Raw genomic sequence first — 20543 nt, forward strand, 5'->3', positions numbered from 1 at the left:
CTGTGTTGGAAAAAATGCTACTAGTAATTATCAATGTATCTGTCTGTGGCTCTTGTGTGAAGGGTGGCAAGAGGTGAAAATCACAGTTAAACATAGCAAATCCATGAAAATTAAACACATTTAAATTGAATAAGTTATTTAAAATCAGTATGTTAAGATAAAAGGACCTTAAGTCCCAAAGAGACTACAGTAATATATATATAGATAAAAGATGACCTTTTATTTGTAGCAGAGCTAAAGCAGAACACAAACTGGGTAACAAATACTACAGAAATAGTCATGTGTAAGTTTTCTTTGTTTCCATGAAAATGAACTATTAGTCTTCTTTCTTTTGCCTTGAAATAAAATATCCATTGCTCAAAACTTGCTAAAATATTCACAAATAACTTACTTTCCCTGAAAGCTCCATTTGCTCCTTTCAAACAAAAGAATAAGGGGAACTTCAAATGTTACGACTACACATACACAGATACAAGTGCCGGTTGTGGAATACCAGAAAGATCCAAATCGCTCATGGATTCTACAGTAGAGCGTAGCTAAGAAAACTCTATCTCCTTTAAACTGTTAGTCAGGAATAAAAGGGTACATGATAAAATTAAAACATTTTTCACACACTGGAAAACGATTTATTAAAAAAAAAAAAAAAAAAAAAACCCTTCCCATTCTGCATAATTAACCTAGAGAACATCATGTCAGGTGATATTTACAAATAGGCATTTCAAACAATACCCAGGATCTAAAGAAATATTAGCTGAGAAAAAAATGTCCTCAAACCATGAAAAGAAAATAGTTCCCAGCTAAGGATGCTCAGCGTTTCACACATGGTACAGTGTTGCAATTTCTGATACTTTAAATTACCCTCCTGAAGCTTTTACCTATCCTCATTTAAAAAGAGGAGGGCAGGCTTCCATATGCATTCTTTGTATTCTTTGAAGAGATAAATGTGATTATATTTAATAAAAATCCAAATGTAGTTTTTGCGGGACAGAGGGGAGAGAATGCCCTTGCTCTTTGGGTAACACACAAATTATCTAGCAGGACAAGAGGTGTCTGGGGAAACTGCTAAAACCATTAGGAATAACTGGGATCTTGTTGTTAGGTCTTGGGACCTTAGCCTATTCTGAGTGTTGATCACAGAGCAGATGGTCTAGTCGGAAAACTGGACCCAGGATGTGGCTCAGGTAGGAGGGATATGGATACTCTTATAAGCAGTGGGAGAACCAATGGTGGCATGTTGAATATTTATGCCTAACTATCCAGCAACTAAGCATACTTCTATTTTGGCAATGATCTCTAGATTGGTTGGAGGCAGAGTGCTAACTCAATGGACATGAATTGAGCAAATTCCAGGAGATAGCTAGAACAGAGGAGCCTGGCATGCGGCAGCCCATGGGATCACAAAGAGTTGGACATACTGAGCAACTGAACAGCAGCAACAACAGAGCCCAGCTAGCACTCTAGAAGCCAACAAGGACAGATGTTCCCCTTCCCCTATACCTGGATAACTAGAGCACAGAGGTGAGACTTTAGCAGAGACAATTAGATGCCCTCTGCCATGGTCTTTGGCTCTTGGGAAGTGAATCAAAGACTTTGACCAATTAGACTTATACACTGCAGGAGGAATTAGATTTGAGACTTCAGCAGCATGATGTTGAGTGTCCAGGGTTGGAGAAAACAGATATAAAGCTGCAAATGTTCAAGAGCCATAGTACCATCCACAGCATTTTAATCAGGCCATTCCTACGATAAGATCATGGATGTGTATTTGCTCCCTCGGTTGACATCTCCCATCAACATACTCCCAGATCTTTCCGATACATTTATTTTCTACTTAAATGAATCATAGCCAAGCCTATTTAGTTAACACTAATGAAGAACTGAGAAGGATGTCTAATGTGGAACCTAAGTAGGTGACTTCAGGGAAGATGGTCAATGAGAAAAAGGGTTCACAGCCTAAGAACTTATGAGAGATTGATACAAATAAGTCAGAGGCTCAGTTCTAGAATATACAGAATAACGGATACATTATTGAGATGAGGATGGGCAGAGAAACTAAAATCTAGTTTTAATAATGCTGGGAGGGAGCCAAGATCCAACAGAGGCATGAGATCAAAGCCAGACCACAAGCACTCTGAATGCTATGTTGAGTACCAAAAAAGCATACAGATCATGCTGTGATCTGGGACAAATCAAGGAACCTCTCAATTCTTTTATTTCTTAGTCTATCAAAAATGTTACTACCATATGTCCAAGTTCAGAAAACCCAGAATGTTTGGTTTCTAAACGTGGAAACATGAAAACACAAATCTTTTTGGAATGATAAAAACCATACCTGGATAAAAATGCAAGATTTTATTACTATTTAATATATAAAACTGAATAACCATCTAAACTAAAAACTGCCATCCCATGCAATCCCATCATACTCATTAGGAAGTTTGAATGAAATATGGATATGATACGAACACTGAAAAAATATTTTCCGAATATAGACAAAAACTAGGGCATAGTAGAATGTTTTCACTTTCTATAAATATGACTTCATCTACTATGGGGACTCTAAGACATCACATGATGAGACTAAGACCCAAGGCAAAAATATGGAATCTCAAGGTGGCAGAATCATATCTAGGATTCAAGTGATTAGGTGTTTATATAAAGTATAGCTGAAAAATAATAATTGGCAAAACTCATATAGGATGGCCAAGTATGGTTTTAAGTACTAATTTAATCCTCATATCTCACTGAATCCTTACGTAATCATTAAAACTATATTATGTTGTAGGACTACTGTTACACTCATTTTAAAAGTAAGACAACTGAGGCACAGAGAGGTTAAAGTAATTGTCCAAGGACATAAATCTAGTAAGGTGTTACAGGTAGGATTTGTATTCTGGCAGCCTAACTTCAGAGTTGATGTTCTAAACTACCAAATCATATTGCTTCTTAAAGAAGAAAATATGTTATTAAAGAGCAAGCACGTCAGAACCTCAGACTCAAAATTGAACAACCTTACATATATAATCAATTCAAGACTGCAGTTTTCATTTGAGCCAGACACAGTTTGGCTTCTCATGTCTCAGCAAGAATCATTGTACCAAGAAGTATAAATATAACTGCCTGTCCTGTGTCAATTTTCAGTGGGTCATTCTCATAATGCAAAGAAGTTGATGATAAACACTTTAATTCATTCAACAAATATCAAACACTAGCATTCACAATGCTTACACAGTGCTTGTTGTAATATGCTTGTATAGTTTTCCATTACAAATAGATATGTCTAATACTACAGGTTCCATTTATGTGAGGAGGAAAATGAAATACTGTAGAGATATTTAGATGGAATGAGTCAGCAAGGACGAGCACAATATTGGTCAAAGGCAAATATTTTAAAGAGGTTAGGCTTTTTCATTTTTTTTTTTAATTTGGTGTGTATTAAAGGCTGCCCCAATTCCCAGCATTTTCCTAACTGACTTCAATGTCCCTGTGGATGACCAGTGGCCACTCTATTTTCCAGGCTTCAGATTTCTTCCAAACTAATCATTTTTCCTCCTGTCCATTTCAGTGTCCCCCTCTCATAATCACCTCTTGGGTTCTGCCATGACCTTGAATTGATCCATATCAGGAACCTTAAACTCCAATACCCTGATCCCTGACTACAGCTCCTTCCTCTTCCAGATCTCTGACTTCCCTACTCCTAATACACCTGCTCTTTAAACTACGAACCCTGGTGCTACCCCTATTTCCCCTTGTTTTCTAACGTTTATCCAAGGGAAGCTCCACAGTCCATTCCTCTCTCTCAAACACACTTCCATGTCTGTAGCTAAAGCTCAGTCCTACAATCAGACTTCTGTCCCTCAGCAGACAGCTGGGCATGGCTGGAGCAAGACCACATCCTCAAATGGGCTTTGCTGAAAACTTCTCTACAATTCCATCTTCAAAACCTTATTTTTTTAACTGCCTTCTAGGACGCTCCCTCCTGAGTATCCTAAGTCACATTCTCTCTTCAAATCTTCACCCTCTTTATAAACTCAGCAGATGCTTTTCATTCCAATGTGCCCCATTCATCTGTAGACAGGAGCAGTCAATTCCCTTAGTCTCCTGCCCTATGTCCCACGTACAAAGTTCCATGTCTTGGGAATAGTTATAATTCCTTCCTTCCCTACTGACTCCCAGGGTGAAGAATCCTGTTATATTCGACACTGCTCTATGTGGGCCCATTCATTCATGTGAAATTCAAGTACCTCCTTTGTCTTCGGCCTCTGGATTGTTATCAAAACCTTGCTTTCATCTCAAGGCATCTTTAATTTCTATTTTGCAAATAAGACCATCTATACCATTTTTCTAGATTCCACACATATGTGTTAATATATAACATATGTTTTTCTCTTTCTGACTTACTTCACTCTGCATGACAGTCTCTAGGTCCATCCATGCCTTGTATTTACAAAATAGAAATAGACACACAAAGTGAACAAATGGGTGGGCATCAAGGTGAGTAGGGAGGTGGGATGAACTGGGAGACTGGGATTGACATATATACATTATTGATATTTTGTATAAAATAGATAACTAATGAAAACATACTGTATAGCTCAGGGGACCCTCCTCAAATGCTCTGTGGTGACCTAAATGGGAAGGAAATCCACATAAGAGAGGATATGTGTATACGTATGGCTGATTCACTTTGCTATACAGTAGATATTAACACAACATTGTCAAGCAACTATACTCCAATAAAAAATTAATTTAAAAAATAGAAAAAAAAATTTAAGGCATGCTCAAGCCCCCCCACCATCTCATCTACCTCAGCCTGTCCTCCTCCATAGCCCCCTCTTTCCGTCATCCATTTTCTCATTACTTCCACCAAAGCTCTTTAAAAATTTGATTTATACTCAGTCTTCACTTCCTAATCACTCATTCACACTTTCATCTGCAGCCCTCTGGCTTGTGCCCCTGTCTCCAGCACTTCCCTGGCAAGGGTCACAATGCACGCCTACGTCCTAACTCAAGGGACAGTTTACAGCAGTGTGACTTGGCCTCTCAGCTTCCTGTTCTCTCCTCCTTGAAACTCCCATCTCCTTCATTTCAAGGACAACACTTTACTGGTGTTTTTCCTTCCTCTTAACAATTTCTCAGTTTCCATAGCTATATTCTCTTCTTCATGTTCCTAAAATGCTGGTTTCCCTAACAGTTCTGTTCTCTCTCCAAAGATAAGTTCATATATTGACATATTTTTAAATGCCACCCTTGTCTTGACAACACTCCCAAAAGTCTCCATGTCCATTGATTTTGAGTTCCAGACAATCCATTTACCCAGCCCCTAGTCATTTTCATAGAGTTCCTAAAATTCCCTTCACTTGACCTGTCCGAAATGAACCAATGATCTCCATCACTCCTGTCTCCAAACTCTCCTTTTCCTGGATGCCCTTCTCAGTTAGCAACATGATCATCCATGCAGTCCCCTGAGTCAGAACCTGGACATCATTCCCTGCTGACTTTTGCCTTACTCCCAAATCCCAGAAACCTCCAGGAATTGCCACTTGCATCTTAGGCTAAACCTGTGCTCTTCATCCTAATTACCTTAATTCAGGCCACTACCTCTTACCTAAAATAATGCAGGAGACTGTCATATGAGCTTTCTCCCCTAAGCTCACCCACAAGACACACAAGACCAACTGCTGACAACCCAGACCTATGAATACTACACCTTACAGTACAAGGTTCTTTACAACATGGCCTGTGTGAACTTTCATTGTCTACCCTCCTCACTTCCTTCTATTCTATTTTATTGCAATAACAGCATAGAAGTCCATGCATTTCACAAATTTAATTCTTAAAGACTGTCATTTCAAATTTTGTCTCCACTGCTTGAAATACCTTGTCACATGTCCTTTAATTGTGTGGTTTACTTCCTGTCATCCTACAAATCTTTCCCTCCAGGAAGGTGACATATTCTCCTCCCTCCAGGAAGCCTTTCTTCAGTCCCTTCTCTGCCTCTACATTAACCTTGCCCTCCTCTTGACTACTTAAGAAACATGGATATGATTTTTTATTGAAGTGCAGTTGAGGGACAGTATTAGAGTCCCTTGGACCGCAAGGAGATCCAACCAGTCCATTTTGAAGGAGATCAGCCCTGGGATTTCTTAGGAAGGAATGATGCTAAAGCTGAAACTCCAGTACTTTGGCCACCTCATGCAAAGAGTTGACTCATTGGACAAGACTGATGCTGGGAGGGATTGGGGGCAGGAGGAGAAGGGGACAACAGAGGATGAGATGGCTGGATGGCATCACCGACTCGATGGATGTGAGTCTGAGTGAACTCCAGGAGTTGGTGATGGACAGGGAGGCCTGGTGTGCTGCAATTCATGGGGTTGCAAAGAGTTGGACACAACTGAGCAAATGAACTAAACTGAACTGATTAAATGTGACAGCTATACATTACAGTGAGTCTCAATTTTTTTAAGGTTATACTGCATTATAGTTATAAAATACTAACAATATTCCCTGTATTATACAATATATATTTGCAGCTTATTTTATACCTAACAGTTTGTGCCTCTTAATCCCCTACCCATACATTGTACCTCCCTCTTATCTCTCTACACTGGTAACCACTAGTTTGTTTCCTGTATCTGTGAGTCTGCTTCTTTTTTGTTGTATTCATTAGTTTGTTTTTGTTTTGTTTTGTTTTGTTTTTAGATTTCACACATAAGTGATATCATATCCTGGTGGCTCAGACGGTAAAAAATCATATACCATTTAGTCAAAAAAAAAAAAAATTTTGCCATTTGCAGCAACATGGATAAACTTGGAAGGGATTATGCTAAAAGTGAAATAAGTCAGATAGAAAAAAAAAATACTGTAAGAAATGTAAATATCTTTATATTTTCGCCCTGGTCTCTTTGAAAGAGAATCTATAATTTTACATTGGGCATGTGCTCCTTAAAGGAAGAAACTGTGGCTTATTCATCTCTGTATCCTCAAAACTTAGCATAAAGTCTGGCAGGTAATAGTCACTCACTAAATGCTTGATGGATTGAATTGAAATGGACTTCACAGTTGGTTTTGCTTTTAAAAGTTGCCTGCAAGGATAGATTTCCCCAGCCATGTCAAGTCCTGGACCAATCATCTTTCAACCTAGATTTAATGTCAGCACTCCCTGGGGAGAGACATTATTCTCTAAGATGCACACGTTGTTTTTGATCACTGACTGTTTCAGCAGATCTAGAAACAGGATCTTGAAATTAATTCATTCCTCCTCCCCTGGTCAGGAGACATAACAGTTCACTAAATGGGTTTTAATAAAGACTAACACTTTACCCATGGCAGGGCTCAGATCAATCAAAACTTTCAGCAAAAGCCACAGAGCCATATGGCTTATTACTCAGGCAATCTAATCCCATTTCCACAGCTCTTTTCATCTTGTCTACTAAATGGGAAGACAGATAGAACCATGAGTTTCATCACACTTGAACTCTTTAATGCTGCCCGTAGCAAGGTTCTCAATCCTAGTGAAAAGGACTTGATAAATCAATGGCTGTCCCAAGGGGTTGGAAGCAGTATTTCTATGGGGGTGAGAACGCTTTCTCAACTTCTTCAAGAGAAACAGCACAGTGTGCTAGAAACGGTGGAGACTTTGGAGTCGGGCAATTCTAGATAATAACCTTAGGCAACTGAAAATCTCTGAAAGATGAGAACAACTACCTCACTGACTTCTTATTTATAACTATGATAAATAAGGCAACACGATGCATTAAATTGTCTATCAGAGAACTGGGGACATTCTAAGCGTACTTAGATAAATGATACTCCCTTTGTTTTCCCTTAGTTTCAGCTCCCAAAACCCCTGTGGGGGATGAACTACAGGAGAATGAACAGTGTGCCTGTTTTGTTCACTGTTGTCTCTCCAGTTCAGTTCAGTTGCTCAGTCGTGTCTGACTCTTTGCGACCCCATGAATCGCAGCACGCCAGGCTGTCTCCCCAGTACCTAGCAGACACCCTGGTACACAACAAACGCTCAATACCATTTAATGAAATGAATTTTCTTACAAGTCTATTCTACCCACTTCCACTGAAACAAATCTTAGGTTATTCCCAGCTACATCGACACATTGATTCTCTCTCTCACTCAATCACACACATACACACACGCACGCACACACCGCACACCATTAACTCAGACCCAAAGTCCCAAACCAAGCTACTCATTTTTGCGAGCTAGTCTGTCGACCTCAGATGGGTTTAATGAATGGTTCATCTGGTTAAATCAAAAAACGTCTATTTAACACGCTAGCAATTTCATGATCTGTAAAATACCTGATAAACATACAATTGTATTTTAAATGCCTGGACTAACATCCATCTTCTCCAAGAAGGTTACAGGGAACATAAAAAGTCCACATTGTTTATGCGCCATCTGCAGCAACAGGAAGGAGACATCTCATGAATTTCACAAGAATAATTTAGAAAGGTCTTACTGAGGTTCCAAGGGGTGACAGAAATGAAACTTACAGAAAACAAATCTGAATCAGGATCAGACTTTTCCATGAGAAAGTCTTACGTAAATACAGAAATCCCAAATCAGGGAAATCACTCAAGACATAATTAGGTAAAGCCCACAGGAATAGTTTTTAAAAAGAACACAAAGATATGAAATACCCTGTGCCTGAAATATTTCATTCTCATGCTCATCCCTGCAAGGGAAAAAGCTCTATAATTTCTTGTTTGCATACTTTTGTTTAATTACAAAGAAACTCATTTGAGGGAATTCTCATTTTAAGGACCATCTTCACAATTGTCAATTACAGATACAAAAGTTTGAGAATTCATAAGATGAAAATGCTAATAACTTGATGTCTAAGAGTCCAGTATTTTAATGACTGATCAAGGTCAATGTTATTACAAATTCTACTTTTGTCCTTTCCTTCCTCCAAGCTCCAACATGCCTAGGACCTTTCTGACAAGAAAACAAATACAGACTGAGTTTTTCATAAACGTATCTGAAATGCTGTCTCTCAGCCAAAATTGCAGGCATCTTTGCTGGTTCAACATTTAGCATACACTTCATTTTGAGCAATGGAGTGGGAACTTTAATCAATGTCAAGCAAAAACATACCACCTGTCAAATGGCTACCCTGGGAACAATAGGCAGAGATGAGGGTTGATAAGGGGAGATTTGGGATCAGCAAATAGATTAAAAGAATAAATTCTCTCAATCACACCAATGCTACCATTGCTGGACAATGGATGCTTTGGAGCAAACAAAATGTACGAACTGCCTTTGCTAGAAAATACAGAACTGTGACAAGGCACATCAGGGCATCAGAAATAGAGCTGCTCACATCCTTCAGATCAGATCAGATCAGATCAGTCGCTCAGTCATGTCCGACTCTTCGAGACCCCATGAATCGCAGCACACCAGGCCTCCCTGTCCATCACCAACTCCCGGAGTTCACTCAGACTCACGTCCATCAAGTCAGTGATGCCATCCAGCCATCTCATCCTCTGTCGTCCCCTTCTCCTCCTGCCCCCAATCCCTCCCAGCATCAGAGTCTTTTCCAATGAGTCAACTCTTTGCATGAGGTGGCCAAAGTACTGGAGTTTCAGCTTTAGCATCATTCCTTCCAAAGAAATCCCAGGGCTGATCTCCTTCAGAATGGACTGCTTGGATCTCCTTGCAGTCCAAGGGACTCTCAGGAGTCTTCTCCAACACCACAGTTCAAAAGCATCAATTCTTCGGTGCTCAGCTTTCTTCACAGTCCAACTCTCACATCCATACATGACCACAGGAAAAACCATAGCCTTGACTAGATGAACCTTTGTTGGCAAAGTAATGTCTCTGCTTTTTAATATGCTATCTAGGTTGGTCATAACTTTCCTTCCAAGGAGTAAGTGTCTTTTAATTTCATGGCTGCAGTCACCATCTGCAGTGATTTTGGAGCCCCCTAAAATAAAGTCTGACACTGTTTCCACTGTTTCCCCATCTATTTCCCATGAAGTGGTGGGACCAGATGCCATGATCTTCGTTTTCTGAATGTGGAGCTTTAAGCCAACTTTTTCACTCTCCACTTTCACTTTCATCAAGAGGCTTTTGAGTTCCTCTTCACTTTCTGCCCATAAGGGTGGTGTCATCTGCATATCTGAGGTTATTGATATTTCTCCCAGCAATCTTGATTTCAGCTTGTGTTTCTGCCAGTCCAGCGTTTCTCATGATGTACTCTGCATAGAAGTTAAATAAACAGGGTGACAATATACAGCCTTGACGTACTCCTTTTCCTATTTGGAACCAGTCTGTTGTTCCATGTCCAGTTCTAACTGTTGCTTCCTGACCTGCATACAAATTTCTCAAGAGGCAGATCAGGTGTTCTGGTATTCCCATCTCTTTCAGAATTTTCCACAGTTTATTGTGATCCACACAGTGGAGTGGTCTAAAATTAAGTGCTTCACCTTCAGGGAGGTGAGCACAACATTCATATCCACCTCTACCATGTCGATCAATTCTAAGGTTGGGATCAGGAAGAGGCAACAGAAGAGACTTATCTGGAACAAAGAAATCAGCCAGGCCTAATGGATGTGGGAAGATATTTCAATAAAGTGAGACTTACAGACACACTTACCTCTGTGTAACACTTTAACCTGAAACAGATGTTTGAGGATTCTTGCCCTAACACTATCTGTAACAGTTATCCCCATTTAACTGATACAGAAAGTAAGGAAGGTTAAGAACATTCATCAAAACTTCATCTCCATCATATAACTTTTAATGAGGGCTTTCTCTGTGCTAGGCATCATGCTAAAGGAATTTTATATGCATATTATCTCATTTAATCCTTAAATCAAGCATATAAGACAGAGATACTATAGATAGGCCATATTTCAGACATGAAAATCAAGATTAAGAGAAGTACAATAACTTAAGCAAGATCATCACATGTGATGGAAGATCCACTTGACATTCACATATCACATGTACCATTAAGACAGAGCATGCAAATGGAAACACTCACAACACACATCCACACTACACACAGAGAGACATACCACACGCACCCCACACACCACATGTACCTCGCCCGCTCCATCTATGTGTACCATACACACCCTCCATATTTCACACATGTATCTCACAGAGAGCATACAAATGCAACATACACACACACACACACACACACACACACAGTTCCCACCACACCTCAATTTACTTTCTGAAGAACACATCTTCAGAACTTGGTAAAGGTCTCTAGTTCTCAAGTCAAAGACAGAGAGAAAAGTCTTAAGAAAACAAAGCAAACAGCAGCAAACAAGGCAGAATGCTCATCCCTCTAGACCACGGGTCCACAGCCTCGCTGTGTGGCCGGGTACGTGGTGTTCCATCTGAGGGCACTGGGGGAAAAATACCTAACTCTGTGTCTCACTCTAGATCAATCCAATCGGAAATGTTTGGGTGGGAGGACAGAGTCCCGGGTCTAAGTATCTAAAGCACACCACTTCAAATGATGCAGATGTGCAGCCACGGTGGAGAAGGATGTCTTCCGCTCATCCAAGTACTCCTGCATCTCAGCATCCGACCACCCAGGCCACAAGGAAGGCCCATCCCGATCCGTGTGCCAAGGCAACAGCCGGAGCTCACCCACCTGCTGCACCTCTGGCACCCTCCCCTCTCCTGGCCCCTCAGCAACTAGGGGAGAGCCCTGAGAACAGGGTCAGGGGACCCTCTGAGTGGCAGCTTTCCAGCTGGCTTAAAGCCTTAACACTGAATCAAAACACAAAACAGGAAGCAGTGACAGTCACAAGGTCAGAGCCCGCAGCCTGGTTTCCCCCATGCTAGTCTGAGAAGCCACTTTCTTGCCTGCATTTTGGATAAGAGTTGCTGGATGCCTGACAACTGTGCGGCCATGGCTTTATAAGAGTAAGGCACAGCCAGCCCCCAAAAGCGTGTGAACCACCCATTTCTGCTGACCACCAGCTCTCCTGCTTTTAATTCAAAAGGGCTCCTGCAGCCAGTCTCAAATCTGAGCACCCATTTCTGGGCCTCACTATGCTCCAGAGAAACTCATTCCCATGGCCACAGGAACTTTGCAAGCGCCCTGTCCTCTGCCTGAAATACTCTCATCTCCTGTCTTGGCATAGCTGATTCTTTCCAGTTCTTCAGCTCAAGGCCACCTCCTTCAAGAGGCTTTCCCTGACCACTTCATCTAACAAGGCCCTCGCCCCAAACCTAGTCACTTGTAGCTTTATCCTGTCTTGTTTTCTTTTGGTACGTATCACTAGCCAGTATTTTTTGACTTAACGTTGTCATTATCCCTACCTGAAGTTGTCATATATGCAGTAACAAAATAAATCAGTTTACCTGTCTTCTCCTATCACCTAGAATAAACTCAGTCATGGAAAATCATTGCATCATGTCCACATATTGGCACTTAGTAGGTACTCAATAAATATTTGACTAAATGAAAAAAACAAACAAGTGAATGAAAAACAGGGCTTCTGTTTTTTTTTTTTTTTTCCAGTTCAGTTCAGTCGCTCAGTCGTGTCCAACTCTTTGTAACTCCATGAGTTGCAGCACGCCAGGTCTCCCTGTCCATCACCATCTCCCAGAGTTCACCCAAACTCACATCCATCGATTTGGTGATGCCATCCAGCCATCTCATCTTCTGTCGTCCCCTTCTCCTTCTGCCCCCAATCCCTCCAACCATCAGAGTCTTTTCCAATGAGTCGACTCTTTGCATGAGGTGGCCAAAGTACTGGAGTTTCAGCTTTAGCATCATTCCTTCCAAAGAAATCCCAGGGCTGATCTCCTTCAGAATGGACTGGTTGGGTCTCCTTGCAGTTTAAGGGACTCTCAAGCATCTTCTCTAACACCACAGTTCAAAAGTGTCAATTCCTTGGCGCTCAGCTTTCTTCACAGTCCAACTCTCACATCCATACATGACTACTGGAAAAACCATAGCCTTGACTAGATGGACCTTTGTTGGCAAAGTCATATCTCTGCTTTTGAATATGCTATCTAGGTTGGTCATAACTTTCCTTCCAAGGAGTAAGCGTCTTTTAATTTCATGGCTGCAATCATCATCTGCAGTGATTTTGGAGCCCAAAAAATAAAGTCAGCCACTGTTTCCACTGTTTCCCCATCTATTTCCCATGAAGTGATGGGACCAGATGCCATGATTTAGGCAAGTCAAGAAAGGAAATGAAAACCTACCTGCTGCAGTGGGAAAGAGTGCATTTAATACTAAGCTGTGAACTGAAAATTCCTTAACAGTCGGGCCACCCACAAAGCAAACTCCAGGGGATACAAATCTGGAGCTCTTCCACTAATGCATTAAACTCTCCCTTCCACATGTAAAACAGTCAGGCAGTGGGAACCTGCTATATACACAGGGAGCTCAGGTCTGTGCTCTCTGATGACATAGATAGGTGGGATGGGAGTGGGCGGGGAGGAAGTTATAAGGGGGAGGGGATATATATATATATATATATATATAATATATATGTGTGTGTGTGTGTGTGTGTATACACACATATAGCTGACTCAGTTGCTTATACGGCAAAAACACAACATTGTAAAGCAATTGTACTCCAATAAAAAATAAATAAATAAACAAAAAGAGTTCCCTTCCTAAGTAAAGCCTAAAGCAAAGAGTAAAAACTGGCACTGAAGTTTCAGTGTTCCTTGGTGCTCTGTTCTGTATGCTGTGGCTGGTGTGAGAAAGAGAAGGGATGGAAAAGAAGCAACGAAACCAAACAGATACACCAAGGGTCAAGTCTTCATCTCTCCATGCGCAGGATTTACATTCCAGGACTGCAGTGTAGCCCCTGACCTAAGACACTATTAAGGACATGTTATCAGAAGGCTCTATTACTAAAAGAATTTAAAAAGGAAAACTTCCTGTTCAAATTCAGAGACTTCACAAGGCTTCTGTTTGGGTAGTTTCTCTGCAGAAAGAAAAAACCTCCAGTGAAATTCTCCCTGGTCCCCAGTCCAATTTGCCAGCTCCTTATAGATGAATCAGTGTGAGAGGTGTGTGTGGGGTTGCTTCCTCTAATTAATTTTGACCGGTGAAAAGTGCACCAAAAGCCCAGAGGGAGAAGCTGAACTCATGCTGTTCATCAGCAGCTCAAGGAACTGATTGAAAGAAGACTCCAAAAGTCCGCTTAAGTGAAATCCACCAAGAGCAGCCTGTTTGACTTACAGAAGTAAAACAATCAGAGCCTGGTCCTTTCTTTCCACGCATCTATCACCTGAAGGAAGACGTGCTTTACTTGCTAAAATGCTACTATTCCCATTCTTGCAGTATCTTCCGCCCGAAACACCTCTCTCCTTCTCTGTCTCCCCTCCCCCATCACCCCCACCCCACCAGCTATCTACTAAAATCCCACTACCTGTGAGATGAGGGCCAGGTGGGGCTTTATAACCTCTCAGAAGATTGCTTTCTCCATATACATAACCACAACCAACTATGGAACATCCCTTTGCTTCTACAGTGGGTTTTGTCGTTTGATGAAAGGCAACATCAAAATTTTTTTTCCAAGTAGTTTATGTGTTTATACACCTTCACAAAGAGATTTTGAGTTCTTTGGTGACAGAGATGGTGTCCAGCCCTTTCCGTATTCTTTGTTGTCATACACACTTAAAACACTTGTCTCGTGATACTGAGAAAGTAGACAGAGCCAGTTTGCCTCAAGGAGGTCCAGTAGGTATGCAGTAGGTCAGGCCCCTTGTCAATAGGGGCCTTAGTGTGAAGACTACTATTTGTACATCTCAACTCTCCATTTGGATACCCTTGCTAAGGCCAAACTAATCCGAGGCAGCTACTTTTCTAAGGGGTCAGAGAAAGGGAAAGAACATGTGGCATAAAGGCATTTAGAACCACATGCTGATCCACGTATGGAAACCAAGGGTTCTGACCGAGGAAGCCTAGGCTCCAGCTTGTACCTGAGAAGTAAAGGGAAGATGATAGTGGATTTCCCCTAGGCTGTGCCAAAGTTGGCACTTGCCAACTGCCTCTGCAAGGATTACATCACTAGCCACTGCCGCCACTGACCTTTAAAACCCTCTGAAAAGAGTCAGGGTGGAAATCAGGAATGAGGCCCTCTGTGCTCTAGGAAAAAAAAAAAAAAAAGCAACCTGACAGAACAAGCCTTTTGATAGCTAGATATTTTCTGGAGAGGATTTTATGAGTCCAAATTCTTGCATTTCCTCTTAATGGCACCCCACTCCAGTACTCTTGCCTGGAAAATCCCATCCATGGAAAATCCTATAGTCTGGTGGGCTATAGTCCATGGGGTCGCTAAGAGTTGGACACAACTGAGTGACTTCCCTTTCACTTTTCACTTTCACGCATTGGAGAAGGAAATGGCAACCCACTCCAGTGTTCTTGCCTGGAGAATCCCAGGGACGGGGGAGCCTGGTGGGCTGCCGTCTATGGGGTCGCACAAAGTCGGACATGACTGAAGCGACTTAGCAGCAGCAGCAGCAGCAGCAGGAAACCATTCAAATCATTAACAGTGCTACCTGCTCCTTGTAACTAGCTGCAATCCTTTGCCAAAATGTGTGGTTGACTACACAGACCCCTCTTTCACTAATACCATACATAACCCTGGCATTATCCCCTGCATCTCTGGAGCAGTTCCTCGGAGCTATCCAAAATGCTGTCTCCCAAGCTACAGTCCTCATTCTGCCTCAAATAAAGCTGAACTGACAACTTTCACACTGTGCCTTTATTTATTTATTTTTTTTCAGTCGACAACTGTAACTCCTAAGCCGGAATTTCCTTCAGCATATTCCAAGGAGTATTTATCCATGAAATGCTCCAAGAAAACAGATTTGGGGAATGCTCTACATTACATCTCCCACAGAGAGATGCAACTACTCCTTAGCAAAGGCTCTGAGAAACCTTTCAGGGAGTAAATCTATTGAGTTTTGTTCAGCTCTGCATTTCCCATACTCATTTAAGCATGCAAAACATTTTTTCCCCCAAATCTCAGCTATTAAATTCCCACAGAACTACTATTCCTCTAAGTAAAAGGTATTCTAAGTAAATTCCTTTATCACTACTTTTATAAGCCCAATCCATCATCAGGATCTCTTGGTACCATTAAGCAAGCAACAGTGCTTTTCCAGGCAGTAAGAGTTGTATTTTTCCCATTATTATCTTTCTTTACTGTTCAGAATGGATACCGGTGGCTCTCCATTTTCCATCCAGCCCCATCACTCCGACCCTATTCTCATCCTTTCCTGCCCTGAGCTATGTCACCTTGGATGTTCTCTGTTGGTAGCCTTCCAGTGGGAGGGCAGGGGCAGACAGGTTGGGGTGGTTCTTCCTAGTTTGTTTTGTTTTTTATGTTTTCGTAAGAACAGCGCCAGCCCCACAATTCTGGCCGTCTCTTGCCTCTGGCATCACTGTTTCCTCCCCTCATCCCCCAGACCTAAGGATGGCAAAGTCTTCCCCTGATGCCATCAAAGAGTGTGTCACCTTGATTGTGTAGATCCTTAATCCCACCAGCTGAGCTCCACATGATTTAGTGACTAAACAACAATAACAACCCCACACAGGCCTCTGTTAAGTAACCCAATCAATCAAGCTCTGGGCATGAATTGTCCTGTTTTTTGTATGTTTGTTTGTTTTCTGGCAGGCCCTAATTGCTAGAGCAGGAAAGGAAACACACAGTAAGTAATTTGTCATTGTTCAGTCACTAAGTCATGTCCGGCTCTTTGTGACCCCATGGACTGTAGCACACCAGGCTTACATGGTCTTCACTATCTCCCTGAGTTTGCGCAAACTCATTACCTTTCAGTTGGTGATGCCATCCAATCATCTCATCCTCTGTAGCACCCTTCTCCTCCCACCCTCAATCTTTCCCAGCATCAGGGTCTTTTTCAATGAGTCAGCTCTTTGCATTAGGAGGCCAAAGGATTAAAGACTCACCACCAGTCCTTCCAGTGAAAATTCAGGGTTGATTTTCTTTAGGACTGACTGGTTTGATCTCCTTGTTGTCCAAGGGACTCTCAAGAGTCTTCTCCAGAAACAGTTCAAAAGCATCAATTTTTCAGAGCTCAGCCTTCTTTATGGTCCATCTCTCACATCCGTACATGACTACTGGAAAAACCATAGCTTTGACTAGATGGAACTTTGTGAGCAAAGTGATGTCTCTGTTTTTTAATATACTGTCTAGGTTTGTCATAGCTTTTCTTCCAAGGAGCAAGCATCATTTAATTTCATGGTTGCAGTCATGTCTGCAGTGATTTTGGAGTCCAGGAAAATAAAATCTGCTACTGATCCCATTTTTTTCCCCATTTCTTGCCATGAAGTAATGGGACTGGATGCCATGATCTTGTTTTTTTGAATGCTGAGTTTTTAAGCCAGCTTTTTCACTCTCCTCTTTCATCTTCATCAAGAGTCTCTTTAGTTCCTCTTCACTTTTTCCCATTAGAGTAGTGTCATCTGCATATCTGAGGTTGATATTTCTCCCAGCAATCTTCATTTCAGCTTGTGCTTCACCCAGCCTGGCATTTTTGTATGATGTACTCTACACAGAATTTAAATAAGCTGGGTAACAATATACAGCCTTGACATATTTCTTTCCTAATTTTAAACCAGTTCATTGTTCTACATTTGGTTCTAACTGTTGCTTCTTGACCTGCATATAAGTTTCTTAGGAAGCAGGTAAGGTGGTCTGGTATTTCCATCTCAAGAATTTTCTACAGTTTGTTGTGATCCACACAGTCAAAGGATTTAGCATAGTCAATGAAGGAGAAGAAAATGTTTTTCTGGAATGTACTTGCTTTTTCTATGATCCGATGGATATTGGCAATTTGATCACTGGTTCCTCTGCCTTTTCTAAATCCAGCTTGTACATCTGGAAGTTCTCAGTTCGCATACTGTTGATGCCTAGCTCAAAGGATTGAAGGTTGAAGCCTACCTCGCTCTCATGTGAAATGAGCACAACTGTGCTGTAGTTTGAACACTCTTTGGCATTGCCGTTCTTTGGGACTGGAATGAAATGGACCTTTTCCAGTTCCATAGCCACTGCTGGGTTTTCCAAATTTGCTGGCACACTGAGTGCAGCATCACAGCATCATCTTTTAGGGTCTGAAATAGCTCAGCTGGAATTCCATCACCTCCACTAGCTTTGTTCGTAGTAATGCTTCCTAAGGCCCACTTGACTTTACACTCCAGGATGTCTAGCTGTAGGTGAGTGACCACACCATCATGATTATCCTGGTCACTAAGACCTTTTTTGTACAGTCCTGTGTATAATTGCCACCTCTTCTTAATCTCTTCTGGTTCTTTTATGCCTTGCTGTTTCTGATCTTTATTGTGCCCATCTTTGCCTGAAATGTTCCCTTGGTATCTCAGATTTTCCCAAAGAGATCTCTAGTCTTTCCCATTCTGTTGGTTTCCTCTATTTCTCTGCATTGTTCACTTAAGAAAGCTTTCTCGCCTCTCCTTGATGTGTGTGTATATATATATAATTTAAAACTTACCACCTTTAATGAGAAGCATTGTTATCCCCATTACTTTGCAAATGAGTAGAATGAAACCAAAAGGTAATGGAATAGCCTACACAGCCCAAGAGAAGCAGAAGCAAGTTCAGTATGAGGGCATTCAGTCTGTCAAATACTTTCTGTGAACTCACTGATACTTTGCTTTAGGCCTCAGGCTAAACTCTGGAGATAAAGGTGAGGAAGGGAAATAAAAAGGAGAGAACAAACAGAGGTTGAGACCTCATGCTATGAAAGCAAAGTCTTTGCCCCTCGAAAGTCAATGTTGTAAAATAAGAACTGACTTACATCTGACTGCTGGTCCACCTGGTCCACCACCCTGATCCTGGCGTGGGCCCCAGGGAGCACAGCGTAGAGGGCAATGTCCACCACCAAGGCCAAAGAAGAGCCCCCACAGCCCTCTCTTTACTGCTCCTGTCCTACTCAACCCAATGAGAACACCTCATCAAGGCCAAGTGCACTGGCTCTTGATTTGCGTCCCTGACATAATGGACATTAAGAGATGACAGCAGCCCCGCCAATCTCTGTATCCAAACATTAATATTGAAATTTCTGTTCTCTGACATCTGGTTAATATTAAGTAGTACCAGCCCCCATCTTTGTATCTTAACTGTTTGGATTAACTCTTTCCCCCCACCCCACACCAATGCCACTTCAAATGATGATAGTACTAAAAAAAAAAAAAAAGTATGATAGTAGTAACTATGCACGGAGCCATTAGTGAGTGCTAGATACCTGACCACATTCTGAAATTAAGCACTGGGCCTCTAGATGAAGCTTGTCGAGATTTAAAACTGAATTCCAACACTTACTACCGAACAAATTATTTAATTTATCTAAGTTTTTTCATTTTAAAAATGGGATGCTACCTATTCATAGAATTGTGTCAATTCATAGAATTCATGACAATGAAACTTGGTATTCCAAATTAAGCACTGTCTTCTGTGCCTGGCACATAAGAAATGATGGTGGTGGTGGTGGTGGTGGCGGCGATGAAACACAGAACTACAATAGAACTTACAATGTACTTGCTTTTTTTTTTTCAAGTATTTTATATGTACTCATTTAAATCATCCTAAAAACCCTGTATGGTAGGCGCTGTTATTCTTTAAGTTCTGTGGCTGAGTAGACAAATTAAAATGATTTGGCCAAAGGGACATGCCAGTAATCTATGGAGTGGGCATTCCTACCAGATCTGCCTAATTCCAGAGCCTAGATGAAGAGCATTACAGACCAGCATTTTACGGGAATCTGCCTTAATGGCCGAGTGGTAAAAGAATCTGCCTGCTATGCAGGAGATGCAGCAGATGCAAGTTCAATCCCTGGGTCAGGAAGATCCCCTGTAGAAAATAGCAACCCACTCCAGTTTTTCTTGCCTGGAGAATTCCATGGACAGAGAAGCCAGGTGGGCTACAGTCCATGAGTTAGCAAAAGAGTCAGACATGACTGAGCGTGCACACTCACATTGTCAAGGGAACCTCTACTTCACCTCCAGGATTTGAGGTTTGTCATCCTTTCTATGCCTCTCTCTCTAGTCACAGCACATTCTAATAGTGAATCCTCTCTTCGTACTTAGCATCCTGTTTAGGCCAATTCTTCAGTGACTCTCCATCTTTGGATCAAGTTTAGGTCTTGAAATGGACACGTGGGCCTTCTGCCTGCTGTGACCGCTACCCTCACTTTCTGTCATAGTCCTGAACCAGCCACACTTAAAGCAGATTTCTGGGGTGAAATGGCCACTCCTCCTTGTACCTAGGAACCTCCCTGTGGGAATAAGGCCCCAGTGACACAGTAGAAAGGAAAACCACAGAGAGAGGATGTTATTGCCAACCAATAAACTGCATTCATTCTATCTTTCTACCTTGATAAACACATAGATAAATTTGACAAATCTAAAAACCTAAAGCTTTCCTCATGTTATTTGGTAAGGTCTTACTTTCTCCATTGTACTCTGCAACACAAAAATAGATGCAGGGATGTGAACATGATTTCATATTTCACATATCTCAAATGATTCAATCAAATGCAACTCTCC

General features: G+C 41.5%; 1 protein-coding gene across 2 annotated transcripts in view; it reads right to left on the reverse strand.

Annotated features, from left to right (window-relative positions):
- The window catches only part of NELL1 (neural EGFL like 1), a 1057189-nt gene that overhangs the window by 484454 nt on the left and 552192 nt on the right, over positions 1-20543 (reverse strand). The gene's annotated exons all lie outside the window — the stretch shown is intronic.

Source organism: Bos indicus, chromosome 29, assembly GCF_029378745.1.
Source record: "Bos indicus isolate NIAB-ARS_2022 breed Sahiwal x Tharparkar chromosome 29, NIAB-ARS_B.indTharparkar_mat_pri_1.0, whole genome shotgun sequence".
Taxonomy (NCBI): Eukaryota; Metazoa; Chordata; class Mammalia; order Artiodactyla; family Bovidae; genus Bos; species Bos indicus.